The following is a 21,946-nucleotide window of genomic DNA, read 5'->3' on the forward strand; positions in this document are numbered from 1 at the left end:
CTTTCTTTGCACCAAGTTATCTCCGTGCCTTTTTTACAATTTGTTTGTTTTCCTTCTGCATCAGACTTTAGCTGCCAATGACCACTGCTTTTTCCAGAAAATATATTTTCAATAGCTGAAATTGGAAGCAAGATCCACTCCCACTGAACAAATCAAATGCCTGAAAATCAATGAAACTGCCTTTTCCTTCTCTGTTACATCTAAGCCAGCTAGAAGGTGGTGTCACCAGCATAATTTCTGTGTAGCACAGTTAAATGTTGAGCAGCTTGGTGATGTTTGCATACTTTTTGACATGCTTCTCCATCCCACGTGGTTCTTGAAGACTGCATTTTTTTAGGATGCTAACATTAGCAAAAGATGCTTCATGCCAAAGAATTTCCCTCAGGACAAGTTGTATCTTGTTAACTCCTCTAACTTGTTACTACTATATTGACATTGACAAATATAAATCCCAACTAGACTATCAGATTAATTAATTTTCTTCTTGAATGCCTTCTATAATTACAGACAAATAATTTTCAGGGTTAAATCAATGCCTAAACTAGATATATTTTCCTCCAGAGAACTGGAATAAATAGTTATTTACACTTCAGCTCTTTAATGGTCTGTTTTAAAGAATAAGTATTTATTTTAATGTTGAGTAGGAAAAAAGAGTAAGACAGTTTTGTGGTTTAGACAGCGAGTTTTTTCCAAGACAACTTTGATCACTAATTTCTTCTGGAATTGGAAAAAATCAACATACCATGCATAATTCAGCTGGAGTATCACTTAATTCAGTTTTATTAAGCAAAACCAAATTATCAGTTTATTCTAAGACTGCATATCATATTTAAGTTTTAAGGAAGCAAATAAATGAACATGAATTGATTTAGCTACCTTTATTGTTTATATATAGCCTGCTAGCTTATCTCACTCAAATAGTACACTCATACACATCAATAACAAATTCATTCATCCCACATGTTGAGTACTTCTATCACTAATGTTTAATCTTATTCCTCTTCTTAAAAAAAAAAAAAAAAAAAGGATTATTAAAAAAAATAAAAAATAAATTTTAAGGCTCCAATTAAGAACAACTCCAAGACATTTGAATTGCCTGAAAACTGAGGTTTCTTAGGGGGCTAAATTAACTTGCTCTCCTCTCCTATAGCTAAATCAAAAACTATTCATCATTCTTATTCTAAAATTGCATTTTATACCATTACCTCTGCTTTAACCAGTATGCTGTAAATAAGCATTGACCAAATCTGGCTTCTCTTAACTTCACTATTTCCATCACTCTGCCAAACATCCACACATTCACTCTTCTGGATTTGGTATGTAACAAACATGCAAGGAGTTATTACGTTTGGAAAGCTAATGTAGGATAACACTTGAATTTCCTTGGGTGTTGCTTATTTCTCCCATGAAAAATAATGCAAAATTCTCAAATACTTCTATAAAATATAATCTGGCAGTTACCTGAAGGAAATTTGCTGAACACTCAGGGAAAAAAAAAAAAAAAAAAAAGCTTGCTATAAAGTTTCAGCTATATAAAATTCTGTCAGAGAATTTTAACATTGAGTGAGATGAAAAGGGACATCAGAAGGGACAGACAGATAATTCTCATTCCCAGTGAAAGCTATAGCTGTTGCCACCAAAAGAAGGGATCACAATTCCACAATAGCAGCTGAAATTCATATCTGGGTGATAGAAAAAGCCTGATGGAGCGTGCATAAGGAAGTACTCTGTGGCTGAAAGAAGGAAAGAGTATGAGAGAAAGATGTACAGCTGACAGAAAAATATATTGCTATTCCTCTCTATTGTAACAGATATCATGCAATCATTTAAAGAAACCTTTTAATCCCCTACAGATTCCATTGACCTAGCAAAGCTATATCCTCACTTCAAGATCCAAGAGAAACCAAAGTTTTTTATGGAGTTTTCAGACTCACTTTTCCATCCAAGGTTTTTCTTATTGTATGGATCATCCACAGCAGAGGTAACAGGTGCTTGTAAAATTGGATTGTTTATCAGTAGAGCATTCAAACAGACTTCACATAATTTCACAATGAATTTATTCACTTGCAGTCCTGGTAAGTAGGTATCAGCTTGAAAATGCCATTTTTGTTTGGCCAAGCTGACTTAGGTTGCATGCACATGGTTACATAGAAATGATGCTTTATACTAGTCTCCTCATTTCCAGAGACAGATTTTACTTATTTTGCTCCCACTGGAAAGATTCCAAGGTAAATACCCATTCTTCCTGCAATTCTTATTGAAAATGTGATGGCTGTTACTTTGCAAACTATCCCACTGGAACCCTGTAGGACATCTGGCATTCAGGTGATTTTTGTGTGGATACTCATTATTGCAATCTAAATTTAAAATCATCTGGCATTACCACTCTGCTACAAATTTCCCACTTCAGCTGTATCATATAGTTATGGAATAATTTAAGCTGGAAGGGAACTTTGGAGGTCACATAAACCAACCTACAAACACACATACAAGCCAAGGAGACATTGTCTCAGGACAACCTGTTTCACTGTTTCACAGCTTCACAAAAGGGTTGAGCTTCACAAAAAGCTAGGTTGTGGGTGTTACAGAAACCAGTATTATGTATTTGGAGATGGGTAATACATAAGAAATCTAGAAATAAGTCATAATAAACTTAGCTTCTTTTTTTAATAACCTACTGAATTTCTTAATGTTTGAACCTGTCTGTAATTCACAACAAAAGAAAAAAGTCCTATGTAATAAATAGTGTTGGTAAGTATTGATACCCCTCAAAGAGGATACTGTGAATTTTCACCTGTATACATACATACAGAATCATGAAATATGCTGAATTGGAAATTACCCATCAGGATCATCAAGTTCAACTGCTGGCACTGCACAGGCTATCCCAAGATTTACTCCATGTGCCTGAGAGCAATATCCAAACACTTATTAAGCTCCGAGAGGCTTGGTGTTCTGACCACTTCCCTGGGGAGCCTGTTTTAGTGCCCAACACCCTCTGTGTGAAAAACTTTTTCCTGATATCCAGCCTAAATGTCCCCCCAACTCAGCTTCATGCCATTTCCTTGAGTCCTGTCTCCAGTCACAAGAGTGACATAGATTGGTACTTTCCCCTCTGCATCCCCTCATGAGAATGTTGAAGACAAAAATGAGGTCTCCCCTCAGTCTCCTCTTCTCCAGGTTGAACAGACCAAGTGACCTTAGCCACTTCTCCAGACCGTTCACTATCTTTGTTGCCCTCCTCTGAACACTCTCTAATAATTTAATATCGTCCTTTACTGTGTCACCCAAAACTGCTCCCAGCACTCAAGGTGAGGCCGTCCCAGCTCAGAGCAGAGCAGGACAATCCCCTCCCTTGCCTGGCTGGTGATGCTGTGCCTGATGCACCCCAGGACAGGGCTGGCCCTCTTGCATGTATTGTACATACAAGGGTAGAAGAAATATTTACTTGGGGAAGGAATATACAACACCCCGAAAGAAAAGGCTTGCATGTCCCTTTAAACAATGTGCTGTATCTTAGTTTTCTTGTGGTTGTCACTTCCATCTATGCAAGAAATGCAGGTCTAGTGAAATACTCTGTTGAGTACCAGAAATATTTCTTTTAAATACATCATAGGAAAAAAAAAAAACTACTGAAAGAGGGAAAAAACCTATCCAAATGAAGGAAGAAAAGATCGTTTGTTTACATGCTTTTCAGCTGCCTGTAATGTTTTTAGTTAAGTAACTTTAGACTTCATTAAATTTAAATTACTTCTACTTATCAGACTGAATGGAAGTGATTAATACTGATGTTTTACTATACTATACTATAAAAAAGGAGTTTTATCAATCCCAAATAAGCACAAGGACAGAGGCTATGGATGCTAATGCATAATTTTGGCATTTCATAATTTTGCAAGCTGGTTTGCAAGGCACTATGGGAACCAAAATTCCATTGAAGAAAATCATTGAAGAAAACACTCTTTTATCATTTCAATTATAAAGTGATCCAAAAATTCAGCATGTATTTAGCATGTCCTTGGCTAAAAAAAGGACATACATTTTCTCCTGACCTGGTAACCTGGGATCTACCTACATCATTCTGCCTACAATATAAAACAGGGTTCTCACTGGCAAACCAAAAATTGGATTAAATACTGCAGCTGTTTTTTCCCCTAAAATATCTCTAATTAGAGGAAAACACACTGAAGAAGTCTGAGTCTATAATTTAATAACCTGGTTTGAAATATGAACTTAGAAGTACTTATATCAGTAAAAGATAAAATACAGCTTGACAGCAGGATGAATAGCAAGTGGGGTGTGCACACTGTCTTTGCTGACAAAGTATGTGTAAAGATCAGCTCATTTTAGGCATGTGTAAACCTTTGACCAACAAGCTCATGCCATCAAAGGACAACAGGGTTTCTCCTGGGATTCACTGTCTTCAAAAGTGACATAGGCACTACATAATTAAGCTGTAAAGCATATGCTCAAGCTGAGGATACTTATGTGCTACCAGGATCTTTTAGGCTACAATTCTTCCACAATTTTGACACCTAGTTGGACAGAAATTTTAAACACCTAGCTTGACAGAGCCTTAAATGTTTTGATTCCCAAAACCTAAGATTCCTATTTTGATTCACCTAAGTACTACACAATGTGTGCATATGTTAAAAGAAAGAACATGGAGAAATAGAAGATAGATTAATAGGCTAAAAAGGACAAAGTTTTGAGCCTTCCAATGATTTTGTCCCAAATGGCAGTATCTTTGCAAAGAACCTAAAACTGTTAAAGTTTTCTGAGAAACTCCTTAGTTCTCAATGCAATTTTAAAGACATCACAAATTATTGTGCACTTTATTCACTGTGAGTAGGAACAAATGAATGCCACCACTAGACCTGTTTCCCAGGCAGATGAATGTGCAAACACAGCTGGTGAGGTCATTTTATGTATGTAAATTTAAAATCTATTTTACTTTAATTGCCAAGCACATGACTTTGAAGCTCACTTTTTGCAAACTGTCACGCCAATAAAGCTGAATTACATAAATGCAGATTGAAAGTGAGCAAAAAGGAAACACACAAAAAAAATTCTAAAATTTTAAAATATGAATGACCTTTTGAGTCTGCGGCTACCACAAAAAATTCAGTCATCTGTGTCCTCTTCAAAGTCATGACCTTAAAGTGAAGCTGAGAAATTTCCAGTTGGCTATTAAAAACTTTTTGTTCCCAAAAATAGTGCTGTATTACATATATTGTAAAATGCATACATTAATGCAGCTAGTTTATAACTCCATCAGGAGTAATGCTCTTAGCATCATTCTTCTAATGCATAAGGCACAGTGTACTATTTTCTTCCCTACAATTTTCATTGGTAGTTTATATTCCGCAAGCACTTTTTAAACTTGGTATCACAGTATACCTCTGAAAATCCATAATATACTTTACTGTGTCATTGCAATTGATATGCAGGCATACTGCATACAGCCAGCAGTAAATTTTTGCATCTAAGGATTTTCTCGGGCAATCTGTATACTTGTCAAAAGACATATTTAGAACCCAATTTTTTCATATTCAAGGGTATAGGCTCTAGAGTATAGTATACACAATTTTACACCTATTTGGTACATAGAAACATGAAATGCAGATTTATGGATATAGACAGAGTGTTTCACTCTAGCAATTCATGAACGTAATGCACACACATTCAGAAATTAATATGCAAATCCTGGCTCCCCTGATGCTGTTGGCAGAATTCTTATTGACCCCCACAAGGCCTAGTTTTCACCCATGATTACTGACCAGTAGACAATGTTTCCATTAGTTCAAATTACAAAAATACTAAGGAGATACCTAATTCTTAAACAACTTAATATTTTGAGGAGTCCATGTTTTCTTTCTGACTGCAAATTTAAAAAGTTCTCTTTTTATAGCTCAGTTGGAAGCCTCTGGAGCCTAGGTGTGTTTGCAACTCAGCATTCCTTTTGTTCCTAGTCAATAAAAATGTACCCATTTAGATGCTCATCAATATTCAGAATAACTTAAAAAGGTAGCCAACTTCTAATATGGCCGAAAGAGCAAGTAGTTCCCCAGACAGTAATTTCTGAGTCCTAATGTTATACACGTGTTATCCCACTGGTAGCAGAGTAACTAGCAAGTAATGCATGCATAAACCATAACACATTTGCACAAGACTGTTCCTGTAGAGATGTACTCTGCTTCTTTGATCACTAAATATGCAGCCACACACACACAAAAAACCACCATCAGAAAAGCCTAGGTTGAATACATACTACAGTTCTGATTTTTTGTTCTTTCATTGTCATAGAATAATGTGAGTTTAAAACAGTGATATCACTCCATGTTACAAACTTTTCACACTGAGGATACTCAAGAGATATGGACTTCTTTCTAACACTGAACAATATTGCCCTTGGGGCAATATGTTTTCCTGTCCCTGACATATTATTTCTTGGGTCCCCCATTACTTCCAGCTGTGATGCCTCTGGTTTTATACTCTTTATAATGCCAATCTTGACACAAAAATGACAGTTGACTCAAGTAAAATTTAAATGACAACATACCTTGTTCACATTCAGAGAGAATTTTTTTGCTGGATGTTCCACTTGTATTATAGTATTACTTCAATTCTTCATTTTCTATAACTCTTCACCAATCCTTGACCCACAGAACTCTTACAGAGATAATTTTCACTTCCACTTCTGCAAATATTCCTGAGAGTGTGTAAACATTTAAATATCATTACTGAACCTTTACCTAATTCAATTACATTTTCAGACCAGTGGGAGTTAATCTGATTCTGTGCTGGACTTTTTGTTTGGTTGGTTTTGCTTTTGAAAGAATCTGCAACTCGTTCCTCCAAAAATGCTGTACTAGAACTATAAGCTAGAAATAAGCCAAGAGACAACGTAACAGATGCCACTTAGTGTTATAGACACCTGCAAATAACGTCCTGGAGCCTACAAACATCCAGGTAAATGTTTTGCCTCACATTCTGTCCCTCTATTATTTGCATTAACACCAAACATAAAGATGACATTATCTATGTTCATTAGAAGAAGGATCCACATGAACACAAAACAAACAAACAAAAACCACAAACATACAAACAAACAAAAAAAACTCCTGACTTAGTAGTATTTTTTCAATTCTCATATCATTGAATATGACAATCAAATAACACTATTCAGCCATCAAGTAAAATTTGCCTTCCTTACCTTCATTCCTCTGCATATCAGTGTGATAATTCAAAACCCAATGTTGAATCAAACTAGATGTCCCTTTTAATGGTCCACTGATCCTAAAAATATTTGTTGCTTTTTGTATAGATGAAGAGATTACTTTAGCATCAGCTAAAGTGACGTCCCACGCAGTTTGGTCAATATCTTCCCTCCTTTCCTGTTCCAGTTCTCCTTTGTTTTTCATTGCTAGCCTTCACTAAGAAGCATGCCTGTGCCTCAAAATCCCTTTGGAATTATGCACATTCTGTCCCTATGTTAGCAAATCTAGCAGATTCCAAAGACCCAGGATCTACTGTCTCTTTCTATTCCTGTACACATCAAAGAATTGTTTTGTTACTTTTTATCCCTCTGTGTGAAGAATTTGCAAGTTGCACACAACATTTAATCAGAAGGAAATGTTTCTGAGAATTGTTTTTTATAGTTAATCTTTTACTTTCTTGGGTTTCTTTGATCTTCATGCAGTTATTGTAAATAGTGAGCAAATCCTCTTCTAGAGGATGTCTCTGGGAGGAATACAATTACTCCATCGTACTTTCACCTCCCTCTATTTCTGCTAAATAAATTTTCCACTTTGAGATATTTACATTTTTCTCGTGACATTACAAGACAATTGTACACATGATGACTGATGCAATTTCTGTAATTTAGACAAAGGAGCTTTGACCAGCATTCCAAATACATCTACCTGTTGGATATACTGAACTCCAAATTTTATTTAACAGCATAAAACAATCATCTCACACAAGGGCTGAGCTATTAAAAATCTACTTTCCTTGAACCTACATTGGCATTTCATTAAGCAGTGGAAAAGAGCCTTTTCTGCTATTTCCTTTGTGCATTTAATATTAACATAAAAGAAACTGCTAAGCAAAGAGGTGTACTTAAGGTAAAGGGAGTACTCAACGTTTATTTTTATTCTTTTGGGGATTTTAATTCTGCCTCTGTCATGGATTTTTTACCAAGGAATCAAAAAAGATGACTTAACTAGGAAAATAATCTAGTTGAAAGGATTTTTTATCAGCATGTCTAAATTTAAGAGGCTTCAAACATAAATTCTAATTAACATATCTAAAGTGATTGTGATTGTGGCCATTTTTAAATGTTCAGATTAATTTCCCTGTGGGGTAGATGCCCAGTACTATAGACATTCAGGAAAGTTTTCCAAGCTCAGGGAGACATTCTGACCACTTCAGTGAAGATGCACTGTCTTAAAAGGACAGAGACAAATGAATCCAATTTTCCATTTCAGAGCTACATCCAGGTATAAAACATCTCCAAAAAATTGCAATATTGAAGTAAAAATTTTGCTGTTGATCTGTGTTTAACACCTATTATGAGTTCCTACCCTGCGACATTCCATCTTGTGAAGTTAATTTTACTCATAACCAAATAGCACATGTTCACTTTGGGAAACCACAAATCCCAGAGCTCCAGGGACACTGCAACTGCAAAAAGCCAAGCCAAGAAGAGTGCAGCACTGCCCCAACATTCCTCTCTCCACATGTTTGGCACCACTCATGTGCTTGGCACCTCAGCAAAAGGCAGCTTTTACTACTCTGCTTAGGGTTAGGCTTGTGCTCAAGGATAGGCTTCAGAAAACCACAAACCCTAGACATCCTGGGACAAGGCAACTACAAAAGGTATGCAATGGGGAGCACTTCATGTCATTTCATTACAATCCTTTCATTTCTGAATTTTCATTTATTTATTTCCATATAATTTAATTTCATTAGAAGTCCACCCAAGTCAGTTTGTTTCACTTTGTTCTCTGACTTTGAGATTTTATTTCCTTTTATGAAACAAAATTCTTCATTTCATGAAAGGAATGAAATCTTGCAATTTCAATGAGGATCAATTTAGCAAGGTCTGGTCCATCTCCCTGCTCTTCATGTTACCGCATGTCATTTTATTGTTTGCCATTTGGTGCAGAAGTTCTTTTTATTTTCTTGAAGCACTTAATTTCATAAATTTTTGCTTTTTGTTTGACTTTGTTCCCTGATTTGGGGACGTCAGTAAAGTTCATTTTGCTACATTTCAGTCCTTTTCACTCCAGTGCACCTCATTTAATTGCAATCCAGTTTGTTGTAGTCATTCCATTTCAAATTTTTTTTAATTGCATTTTCTTTTATCATCTCTTCCTTCCAGAGTGATTGTGAAACATTCTCTTCTGTTTTCAATATTTCGTTTTGTTTCATAAAAGAAATTTCTTCTTGGTACTGTCTCAACATTGCTCACACCTCATCTTGCTGCTTGGGACCAGCATCGGCCCAATGCTGGTTTTAGAGCTCCACCTAGGGTTAGGATTTCACTTAGGGTTAGGGTTCAGAAAACCACAAAGCCCAGAGCTCCAGGGACACTGAAACCACAATAAGAGGAGCAGTACTGTCTTAACTTTGCTACCTCCTCATCTTTCTGCCCGGCACCAGCCCCAGCCAGATGCTCTGTTTTAAGAGCTCCATGTAGGGTTTGGGTCATCCTTAGGGTTAGGGTTTAGAAAACCACAAAGTCCAGAGCTCCAGGGACACTGCAACTGCAAAAAGAACAACAAGGGGATGGCTGCACTGCCCCAGCATTGTTCTCTCCACACCTTGCATCTTGGCACTACCCATGTGCTGGGCACCTCATGTTTAGGCGCAAAAATGTTGGGGCCTATCCAGGATCACCTTTGCATGTCTTTTTCAGCCCCATTGCTCCTGGAGGTCCAGGCCTTTTCACTCTCTCAATGCTAATTTTAGCCCTAATTGCACCCTGGCGTTGTGTCAGAGCTTCTTATTGCCATAGGTGGCACAGATTAAAAAGTGAGTGGGTGCCAGCAATGTCACCACCCCGCCGTGAAGAAAAGTCTTCATTATGTGAAAGGAAAGGAAATCTCAAGATGCCAATTAGTATAATTTCATTAAATTTTGGTTAGTTTCATGGCACTTCATTTCATTTCAACTCCATTCCAGTGATTTGACTTCTCCAAAGTATTTTCTTTTTTTTTTTATTTCATTTCTTTCCTCTTCTGTCTTTTCATTTAACTTCTCTACTTGCTTTCTCATTCTATTTAAATAAAACAAATTTCATAAAAATAAATGAAATCTGAATATTTCACTGAGTATCATTTCACCCTGTTTCTGTCCATTTCTCTGTACTTTGTTTCATTCCATTCCACTGCTGCCACTTCATGCCAGTTTTTTTTTTTTCCATATAATTTAATTTCATTATATTTCCTTTCCTGTCTTTTCCTTTAACTTCATTCCTTGATTATTAGCTATACTAATTAAATAAAAAGCATATTATTTTATTTTCCTCACCTTCAGAAGATTGTTGCATTATAATAATTTATCAAAGGAGAAGACTTAAGAGAAAATTCTATTCCACAACTCTGTATTTTTACTACAGTTTTTTTTTTTTCATTTTCTAAATAGCTCCATATCGATGAAAAGGGAAGAAGCCATACTTTAAAAATGTTAAAATCAAAGACTCAGATTTCTCCAAATCTAATCCTTTTTTTCTCCTTGAAAAAATTACTGGCCAAATTCTCTCCACATTTTCAAGTCTTTTCCACTACTTCACAAACGTCATTTTCAGCAACTAAAAAATGCCTGCAAGCAATTAGATTTGAGTTACAAACCATCTCTACAATAGTCCAAAAGCATTTAGTGTTTTTCTTACTTCTAAGTTAAGAATAAATATGATCTTCAGTTCATTGTCAATTAGTCCAGACCCTGTGGTTGTGTGAAACCCAGTGGTGGGTTAAGTTGAACTCCATGACCTTAAAAATCTTTTCCAACCTAAGCCATTCTCAGGTTCTTAGAGCCCTCAGCTCACTGCTGGCATTCCCCTTTATTAAGATGTAAAACTTTACTTAAAATGAAGGAAAAAATCAGACTAAACTAAAAAGCACATAGCATGAAAATCCAGGTAGCTATTTTTTAAAGGAAAAATTATTCTATATCACAAAATCAGTTTTAATTGGCTGCTTATGCTTCAGCTGTTCTCAAAACACTGAGTCTAAAATTATAAGTAATATCAGAAATAGAGGCAAAACCTTGTTATAGATAAATGGACAGTAATATTATGACATTATGTTTTTCATATCCATATTAAATTCCTACGCACACTTTTGTAGTTGAAATTCTGGTTTATTACTTCTCACTTAATTCAGTGAGTTTATTTAAATGCAGATATCTCTCAAGTCATTTTGTTGCTGTAGGCACTCACCCAGCTTAAAATACTTATATTAGGTAACTACAACTTTTACAGAAATGTCTCTAGTAACTGTTGGAGATGGAAAGGGGCAGATCAGTTTTCAAGCTTTTATACATTACTATGTGTATTGCAATAATGTTCTTAAATTGATCCTAACTTACAACAATATTAAATAGAATAATTTAAAGTCTATATGAAAATGACATTAAAGTGCAACTGAAATTAGCTTTTAAATGTCTTTTGTTTTTTTCTTTAAATTCCTGTGATCACCAGAAATATATTAGACCTGTGACAGGCTTTTTTGAAGAGCTTTAAAAGCCCATTAACCTAAAACTATTACAAGAAGCAGATATTTCTGAATAACTAGGTTATATTTCTCTAGGACTATAATCAAGCTCAGCTTTCTTGCTTATGATCATATTATCAGCAGGTGTTAGTTGCCTCAGGGAAGTACTATCTGCTTCTTAGTGACTCTCTCCTTAAACTCACCATCTATAGAGAAGCATATTTGCTTACAGAATAACAAAATTTCTACTCAGGGCAAGGAAATCTGTAGAGAAAAATTTTGCAATCACCTTTGACTAGAGAAAAAATAAAAGAATGCTTTGAAATTTTTAAAGTAATTTAAGCTCACAAAATCCCAGGAAGGATGTAAATTTGCAGCCACATAGACATAGGAAAGCATAAAGTAAGAATTCCTAGTTCAAAATGGTGTTTGTTTCATAAATGTCACCATAATCAGAACCATGATCAATTTCATTTTCATGTTAAGCTGAAATCAAAACTTCCTCAGGCAGCTGTGTCAAAGCACTACTCCAGTGCAAAAAGCTCAGCAAAGGTATAGAGCACATGAATGCCCCTTTTCATACCTTGAAGGTCTCCTTGCATTGGAGACCATATCTTATTTTTTACAAAATTCTTATCTGCCAGTCTTTGCTTTTCTCACAAACTCAGATAAAACCCCAGTAAGTAAATCAACTACCTGGATTGACTCAACTTCTTCAGCACTGAAACAGGTACCATGAATATGCCTACTTAATGAGGATACTTGCATGCTAGCATATATTCTCCTCTGCTTCCACAGGAACCATGGAGAACAGGAAATGCCATTTCTTCAAACAGTGACTCTGCATACACTTCCATTTCCTGCTTCTGCTGGCAAGAAAACAGCTTCAAAAATCCACTGTCAGGGATGGACTATACAGCTGCATAGCACCATGTAAACCTTAAAAAAGATCACAGAATCACAGAACAGGTCAAGTTGGAATGAAACCAGAAGGATCATCAAGCCCAGCTGCTGGCCCTGCACATGACCATCCCCTAAAGTAACACCACGTGCCCTGAAAGTGTTGACCAAATGAAAATGCATTGGTGGGAAGTGCAAAACTGTACAAAGTACATTAGCAACAGCATGGGACTCCTTTATTTTTTGCCCCAGGGTATTTCCAATTTCAAAAACTCATGGCCAAATGACGTATTTCCCCAGTTTAGCAAAGTGAAATTCCCATTAGTAGGATACAGAACAGCTTGCATATTGGGCAATTTGACTATGCTCAAGACTGCATGTCACAATTCTTGTCAAAGTAGAAGGGGACATAAGGCAGCTGCTAACCAACCTAAGCTGACAAGCAGTGTATCAATTCCTTCATACCTGTAGCTATCCCAGGAAATAATCATCCCAATAGAAGGAACAGTCGCTATTTAGCCCTCGGAACAGTTTACACATTACAAGACACCATATCTGTAATGTTTCCGCTGGAGCACAAAACTATCCACTACTAAACTCTCTCGTCAATTAGGCCCTGCACAAATTCAGCACGTGACAATATTCTGGCACACTTCAGAATTATGTGTAAAACTCCATGCAATGATATTCAAAACTACTACTACCCAGCTTCGTCCCCAAAGTTCCTCAAGTTGTTCAAAAATCATACATTATTTGGCATACTATGCAGGCAGAGGCACAGGCATGAAGGGAAAATGTAACAGCATATTGTACCATCAAATATAGAGCATAATAAACTTTGTCAGCAACAATCATAGATGATCTTAGCACCTACACAGTTTTACAGCTCCATAAACCTAAAATTAGAGAAATTACATTTTTTCCCGTAAGGCATATTTGGAATTTGCAACAATCCATGTTATTTCTGTTATTTTCCTAATGTAAAGAAATATAAGATGTAACTAGTAATATCAACACAATCTGCATTTGACAAATCTGTTTTCACAGAGAAAACAAAAAAATACACAGAGAAATACAGTTGCATATATAGCAAAATTTCAATAAAAGGACACATTTGTTTACACCCCTCAGTGAAGACATCTGGTGACAAATCTGATTACAAATTTGATTTTCTGAAAGCAACACTTGCCCTAAAATATGAATCTTCCATGGAGCCATATAGAGGCCTCTACAAAGCAAGTAACTTATTGGTATCACCAAGCCCTGTTCAGTCCCTTGCTCACCTACTTCTATCAACAGAACCACTTAAAGTTGTGGCTGATTAAACTACCCTTGCTGTTACCACAGTTTTATTAAAAAATAACTACAAATAATGCCCTAATAGTAAAGCAACTACATATGTACAGCAGTCCTTCATCTTTTACCTACACCATATAATCTTCATAAAAGGCTGTCGAACAGGCACCCAGTTCTGTGTGAATCTGTATGCAGTGCTACCCTCTAACCATTCCTCTTCCACATTCTCTTCATTTCCTCAGTCTGCTACCTCTTCAAGATCCCTTCCAAATCCAACCCATCATATTCTCTGATTCTATGAAACACACTGTATCTACACATATGGAATTCGACAACTCTAGGTAAAACATGCTAATTAAGTTGAAGAAAACTTCTAAACCTAAAATGGAAATTATGCAGGTTAATGTTAACAACTAGAGTAGCAAGAGTAAGTCCATAATAAAATGAAAGTCCATAGAATGAATATTTTATCTATTACACAATTGTGTGTCGTAGCTGTATGATCATGGTTCCTAATAAATGTGATTATCAGCTGCCAGAATGATAAGCATTTTGTCATTTCTGCATCAGTCCACTAAGCACAAGTGCTAGAAGCAGTAAAATTAAGATGATGCAATAAAATTTAATGGACTTAACAGAATAAATGGCTAAGAGAATTAGTGAACCTAGTACTCAACTTACAAAATACTACCACAGAGTACTATGTAGTGCACTATCTTTCTTTAGCTACAATTCTTTCTCCATACTAAAAAATATTCTGAACTAAGGACATAATTTCTCACTTCAGCCTGGAATTTTTGCCTCTAACCATTGTGACTACCTGTAATCAATATAAATATAAATATTTACAGGACAAAACAAAATGTTGTATTTCTACTTTGTAATTGGTAGGATGCTGTACAAAAGAGGAAAAAAAACCCAAAGAACAAAACAAACAAACAAACACAAAAAAAATGCCCACAGAATTATTAAGGCTAAACACTTTTACAATCTTTTGGTATATTTCCAGGATGATAATTTGAATGGGGAACTCTACAGCCATGTCTGCCAGTATTTCAGAAAAGAAACTTGTCAGGCTTATTATACACCTACACCCATGGTTTTGAGACAGCTAAAGGATTTGCGAAGGCCAAGATATTTTTCTCCACTACCATGTTTTCAAACTTTTTTTTTTTTTTTTACTTTAACTCAAAGAAGTAAACAAGAAAATGCTCATCAGTATCAAGGTCAAATACTCCAGACTCTCCCAGAAGCACTATTCTATTCCAGGCTAACCATCATCTCATCAGGTATCTTAATTTTTAATGTATTTTAGATAAACCCTTTCAGAATTACACGGTTTTGTTTTCTGCTGAGAATTACTGTTCAGAATTGCTGATAATTATTCACAGAGAATAAACCATGTAAAGTTTGAAACAACCTCTTATTTTCAGGTCTCCATTAACTTCTAAATTGTTATTACAGCACTGTAAAATCAGTTCCATGTTAAATATAAGCACTAATGCTTTATTTAAACTTTTTCTCCCCAATTTTCATGCCTACAAGCATGATTTTTTTTTAGATGTTTCTGCATTCCCTACTGTTTAATAAGTACCCACAGTTGAATAATACTCTCACCTTCTCCTTTATTCCTGCTGTGTGAACTAAGCAGAATACTCAGAGTTATTTTATCTAAAGCATCACCTGGATTTGTTAACTCAGGTAGAGCAAGAATCAATTTATCCTAAGCATATACTATGAGATTTTTTATTTCCCCCCAAAAACCCCCAGTGATATTGTGGGTAGGTCTGGAAGAAAAATGCATGAAAGCCAGGAAAGGTATTTGATGAACTAAACTATATTAATGCTAGTACAATTATTAATTTAATCCCTCCTTTAACACTCAAAAGTCAGGAAATACATTATGTTCCTGTAAGTGTCATAACTCATGCTTTTGCATACATGCTATATTTTATACTACACCCTGTTAAATTTCTAGGAACTACATGGGTAAGTTATAGTTGTTTTTCAAATATTAATTTAAAATCCTCAACTGGAGACATGAAAGCATAAAAGAAACATTCAGCAGCATGTCACAGAGCTACAAGTCTGCCTTGTCTCTGCAAACAAGTAAATTATATGTAAAATTTGGTGGATTTTGCTGGAGCTTTACTATACTGCAAATGTCATCAGACCTAACTAGCAGAATAGTTCAGCAAGGATCAGCACTCCACATAATCAGAAACTCCTGTGGTTTGAAGTGCATCAGCTGGACAGGAGTTAATAGTCAAGGAAGGGAAGGTTGAGCTCTTAAATTTCTACATGTTGATATGTCATAAAACCTAAAGAGTTGCATATATCCACTTGAGAGAAAAGGAGCGGAGAAAAACTCTTCAACCTTCTTTGACACTGAGGATCAAAGAAGTGGATAGAGAAGGAACTAATCTGAAAAACTAAATCATTACATTTATTCCACACATACCTGCAACATGCTCAAAAGAGGGCAACTTTCCAGCCTGTTAAGTTCATGAAGTAACATGTGACTTTTTAAGCAAAAAATTGTTTACTGTATTTTACAATATTCAATAAATTTTCACTTTCCTGAAATTTAAATAAAGGTAACTTTTCAGGAAAATCAAGATACTGCTTAAACTCTTAGTCATGGACAAATAATATCTAATAAAGTTATGCAGCACCATTTGTTATTTTCTCCATTTTCATCTAATTGTTGCTTTCCAGATGACATCAACTTATGTTAACATTCTTCACGAGCCATTGGTTTGAGCAGTTTTTTCCAAATGTGTTTGCTACCTCCCAAGTGTCAGAACTCTCTAAGCTTAAAGTCATTCACAGAAAAGACTTATATTGTTTCTACCATACTTTAAGCATATCCTGATATAACTAGGAAATGGAACAGGAGTGTAACACTAATCTCATATTAAAGCATGCATAGCCACAGGCATTTAAAATCACTGTCATGCTAGTGATAGGAAGTGTCATGCAAAGGAAGAGGTAATACAAATCACAGGACTTCTTGCTACATTTAACACATTTTTCAAACTACTCCTTTTAGCTCCCGTGTCTTTTTTTGTCCATCATCCTGCAAGAGTGTTTGGTAATGCCCCATGTTTAATCCATGTGGCATAAACTGTCCAATTTATAAGTTTTGGCAGAAGATAACTCTAACATGAGAAGGATATCGCCTGACTCCAGAATATTGGCACCATAATAAAAAATATTTTCCTCAAAACCCTCTCTCCTTTAGAAAGTTATGGTATCTTCAGAGTCAACAGGTCATGCTCCATTGTGCATTTTTATTACTCTCCAACTGAAGTGGATGAGCTACAGAAGAACCTGATTTTCCTTTGGGGTTTTCAGCAGTGTGTTTCAAGCCTTCTTGTTGAAACACAGAGAAATCTGGAAAACAGAACTCTTTACATTTCAATAACAATGCAAATTTCACAAACTTAATAACTACACATCATAATTTTAGTGTTTGAATTGTGAGGTTGGATCTCCTGAGCTGACAATGTTATAAAATGCTAATACTTAACCCTGCATATGTCAACACTCAGAGAAGCAAAATATTTATCTAAAATTGCACTGGTTGCCAGTCAGCTCCCAAAAGAATCTTGACAGTCCTGTCTCTGGCATACAGATGTCATTTGCTATAAAGGAAGCAACTTCTTTTAAGCTCACCCCTCAGAAATACCTTCAGTGCCAAAACAGCCTCTAGAATCAAAAGCAGGTTTTGCTCCTCTGCAATGACCAGAATGTTTTGAGCAACTTCAGCTGATGTGCTGTGTTCTCTAGCAACTCCTAGCAGACTGGTACACAAAGCAGCTAGATCCTGGGCCTTAATGACCTTCTAATGATTTTGCAACACCCAAACTGCTGAATTTGGCCTGGCTGCAAAGAGAAGCACTTGCCCATTGCCGAGTGACTGAGAGACAGAACTCCAAAGAAAAGAAGGGGTGCAAAAGTAATCCAAGCAAAAAAGCCAAAGCCCAAGCAGAAGTCAGAGTTGAAGTAGTTTATTGAAGCCAGAACATATGACGTCTGAGCATAGAAGTACAGGGTATTAAAGTCATTGAAGTCAATTACTGTTCATCACAGATTAGTTTATATACTGTTGCAGCTCCAAGCAGTTACAGCTCTAAACAGTCACTTCCTTAAGTAAGAATTTTCCCACTAGTTACAGACAGCTGATTGCGTTACTTAGCAGCCTTACAAAACTACACGGTTTTAAAAACTGTAATATGCTGTACTTTCCAGCCTCATATCTGTAGTTGCTTATCCCATGGCCTGTATCCAACCAAGGCCAGAGTATCTTGATCCATAAGCTTCACTATGCTCCCTGTTCTATCTCCCATTTGTTTTCCCACAGTCCCTGATAAACACAAAAGGAGGAGATAAATACTTCAGCCTGTACTATGTGCTTAATAATTTTCCATTCCCATATCCACCTTAGCAAAGAGAACAGAACCCTTTTGAATGGTCCTTGCAAGCTGTTTAAATTTTTTTATTATTGAGCATCTAATTACAGCCCTTTTTTCAGCCTAGTCTGCAAACTTACCAGCATTTTTCATTTCTCTGTCCACATATGGTGCATTCCCTGCCTTACTGTACTGAAGCTCCCTTGAGAGCAAAGCCTCTGAGCACTGCTACAATGCATTCAGCAACAAACCCAGCAGGATACTAATAGCCTGTCTTCATTAACCTTTGCTGATCAAACTGTGCTCTTGCACTTGCACTCTGCACATTTGAGATGTCTCATAAAGATTCATAATAGGAACTTTAATGGCAAAAGAGCCTGTACACTAAATTGCTTATGCACCAAAAAGGAAGAGTGGCTGCAAGAAACAGTAGAGCTTTTTATTTTTCTCTCACCAAAGCAGTGGCAGCACTTGAAAGAGGAAATCAAATATAGGAATTGATGAATAGAAGAACAGCACAGATAATAATTAATGTGGGGAAATGGCTATTTAGGCACAGTAACAGAAGTTGCATTCACCAGGTATCCAAAATAAAAGGCAACACAATCTGAGAGAAAGCCATTGGATGGTGTCAGTATTAGCTCATGAGGTACAGAGAGTCCAGTGTGAATATGCCCTTCTCAAAACATGGCTGTATCCTGTATAATACACTATGCAAGCGAGAAAAATGAGTTGTTACCAACAGAGGTAACTTTTCAGGTTAAATACCTTGCCTTTAAGATACTTGTGGAATTTAAACTCCGTATCAGATATTTCAACTTCCTGCACTCATACAAGTTGACTAGATGAAATTCAAAGTAGTTTTTAAGCCATGAAGAAAGATGATCAGGGCCACTTAGAATTTTATATATTTTATATATATAAACAATAAAACCTCCTTCTGACTTTCTGAAGCAAATACCCATACGAGTTAGTCTCTTAGTTTCTCACCTTCTCAGCGTGATAATGAAAAGTCTGTAGGTTAAAATGTAAATTAATTAATAGTATTTGATTAGTTTGATACAAAGGGAAGAAAAACAAGAACTATGATACAGTTCAAAGATATGGTAAACCCTACGTAGAGAGCTAGAGTTGAATGACTATAAAGCAAATTTAAGATAGCTATGTCAATAAAAACCAGGAAGATATTTTCAGAGCCATCAAAGATATGTTCTGTAGGTCAAACAACATGATGATGAGTTATTAGCATTAGCTTATATTTAAAAAAGAGAACAGAATACATTTTGATATTCTCTCTTTTTGTTAGGCATTGGGTAAATTTCCAGCTACCATTTCAAGGAAACTCAATAGCTACTCTCAGTTGGAAGCAGTACCCTTGCCTTAGTCCATGAGGAAAATTAAACCACAGCTCTCCTTTAGTTTAATCAAAGTCTGCAGAAGCCTATCTGCAATGTGCAAGTGGGAGAGAAAAGGTATAAGCACATAAAGTCTGCAAAACCTAGGGGATGGAGATGGAATTCAAGCTGTAATAAGTATTTACTATTTCTGCTTTGTTGAAACAAAGCAATCCAAAACATTAGAAATTCATGTCATGTTCCTGCACTGATTCCACACCTTCTGAAAGCGCATGTCTTTACAAGTACTCTTCTAAGCAAAGAAAAAGCTTCATAGCTCATCAATAAACATGAAAGAGTAGCTTTACAGAAATTTAGCCACAACATGTTCAATAATTTCAATGGAATCAGGCAAATATTCACATTACCCTTTAAAAATGAAATAGGAGAAAAACCTCGCGAAGGGTCAAAAGTTTTAAAAGCTTTGCTATTCACCATGGTGTGGAATACAAAAATATTTTCGAATAGTAGTCTTTTTGTGGCTGTTTCTATAATTTTTGCACATTATATGAATAGTTAGTAGATATTATTTTCATTAAAACTGTACTGTTGAGGAGGAAGGACCATATTTCCTGCTAATTACAGTTCTTCATAGATGAAAAAGATTACAATCATTTGTAACTAGTGATCTGGAATGTTGTTTTTCTTTCATTTCAGAACTCAGACAGGAATATTTAACATCTAAATTACCTTTGGACACTTTGGGCTTATTAACACCACCCCACACCCTCCCACACCGCCCTCAGTGCTGTTAAAATTGATTCACTAATTTTTAATCTAAAAACAATTCATGTAGGATGTGAAAGGTTAAGCTTGAGATAAGGTGTGATACAAAGGGGATGGCAGGCACCCTGATGAGAAGCAGACTGGCTCTGAGCTTTTGCAAGCCAAGTGGAGATGTTGTTGTTATGCTATGGATGAAGGGGCTCATTATCCCAAAGATAATTGCCCAGATGCCACGCCAGTGAGGTCACACGAAACATGGCTGTGATTGCTAACCAGTATTAGAACTAATTAACTGTTAAAGGTGCAGACAGCCATTCTGTACAGACCCCCACTTAGATGTATATATAGACTGCCCATCCCATCAGTGTTAAGCATTAGCTCACACTCTTTTTGCTGCTGACAAAAAACATCATCCCGCCCACCAGAAGAATAAACAATTTGGTGTTACTTTTACAGCATTAAAATTCATCATTTCAGTCATCTTGTAAATACTGAGGGTCATCAATCATTTTTATCCCCATATCAATTAATGATTTGGCATCACCTTTGTTTAATGCAGAAAAAAGCTGTATCACAAATTAAGAGTAAACCCAAAGTTCCAAAAAGGGATAACTCACACTAAGAGGAAGCAACACTTTCATTTTCCGTCATGACTATTTTTTCTGCTGTCTCTCATTCTGGATTACATTGCTTACTTAAAAAGGTGAAAGCATGAATTGAGACCTATTGCTGCCTTCAGAGACCAATCTATTTTTTAGCCACATGTACTTTACAGGCATGGTTTAGTCAATAATGCGGTAAATTCTACACTTGCAAACTTACGGGCCTCTGCAGACTCTCCCTTGATTTTAGTGGGTATTTCAACATGGGCACACACAGCCATCCAAGTGGAGATCACTGCAGCAACAGGAGATTTTCCATGACAGCAGTAGGCAGGCCAGATAGGTAGTTTTTAAATAGTCTTTTCCAGATGCTTTAATTTCTTCCAACTTCTTCAACTGACATCTGGTATGTTCTCAATGCCTTGAAAAGCAGCCATTGAAACTTGACAATTCTGCATTTCTAAATCAAAATGAAAAGAAGTTTCAACTTTTTGCCCTTGTGAATTCAAGTCAAGCTTGCTATATCTTTATAGGCAAGAAATACTTAATATCTTTAAAAAATTTGGGTTACCTTGGAAAAAAAATCAGTATGTTTTCCCTTTCAAAGTTGTTTTCCCTTTCATTTAATCAGAACAATCAGAATATTTTTTTTTTAAAGAAAGTGAATTATTCTGGGTGTTTTTGCCTTTTTTCACCAAGGGGAAAAGATTTTGGTTTTAAGCTGTTGTTCCTACATTTTTCCCCCCTCATTTCTCTCACTGAACCAAAAAACTCAGCTGTCTTGATCCCAAACTACTAGCTTTAGTCTCTGAATCGTTTAACCATTACAGGACCTCTGTCCAAGACTGATGTCATTTCTATACAAGGAACATGTAAAAGCCTGAATCCCAGAA

At 36.1% G+C, this 21,946-nt stretch overlaps 1 long non-coding RNA gene across 1 annotated transcript in view; it reads right to left on the bottom strand.

Annotated features, from left to right (window-relative positions):
* Positions 1-21,719, bottom strand: part of LOC121469825 (uncharacterized) — an 87,276-nt gene extending 65,557 nt beyond the window's left edge. The window contains exon 1 of the long non-coding RNA XR_012055658.1: positions 21,274-21,719. This is a non-coding gene — a long non-coding RNA (uncharacterized lncRNA). The remainder of the gene's footprint in view (positions 1-21,273) is intronic.
* Between the last annotated feature and the right edge of the window lie 227 nt (positions 21,720-21,946).

Source organism: Taeniopygia guttata, chromosome 4 (assembly GCF_048771995.1).
Source record: "Taeniopygia guttata chromosome 4, bTaeGut7.mat, whole genome shotgun sequence".
Lineage (NCBI taxonomy): Eukaryota > Metazoa > Chordata > Aves > Passeriformes > Estrildidae > Taeniopygia > Taeniopygia guttata.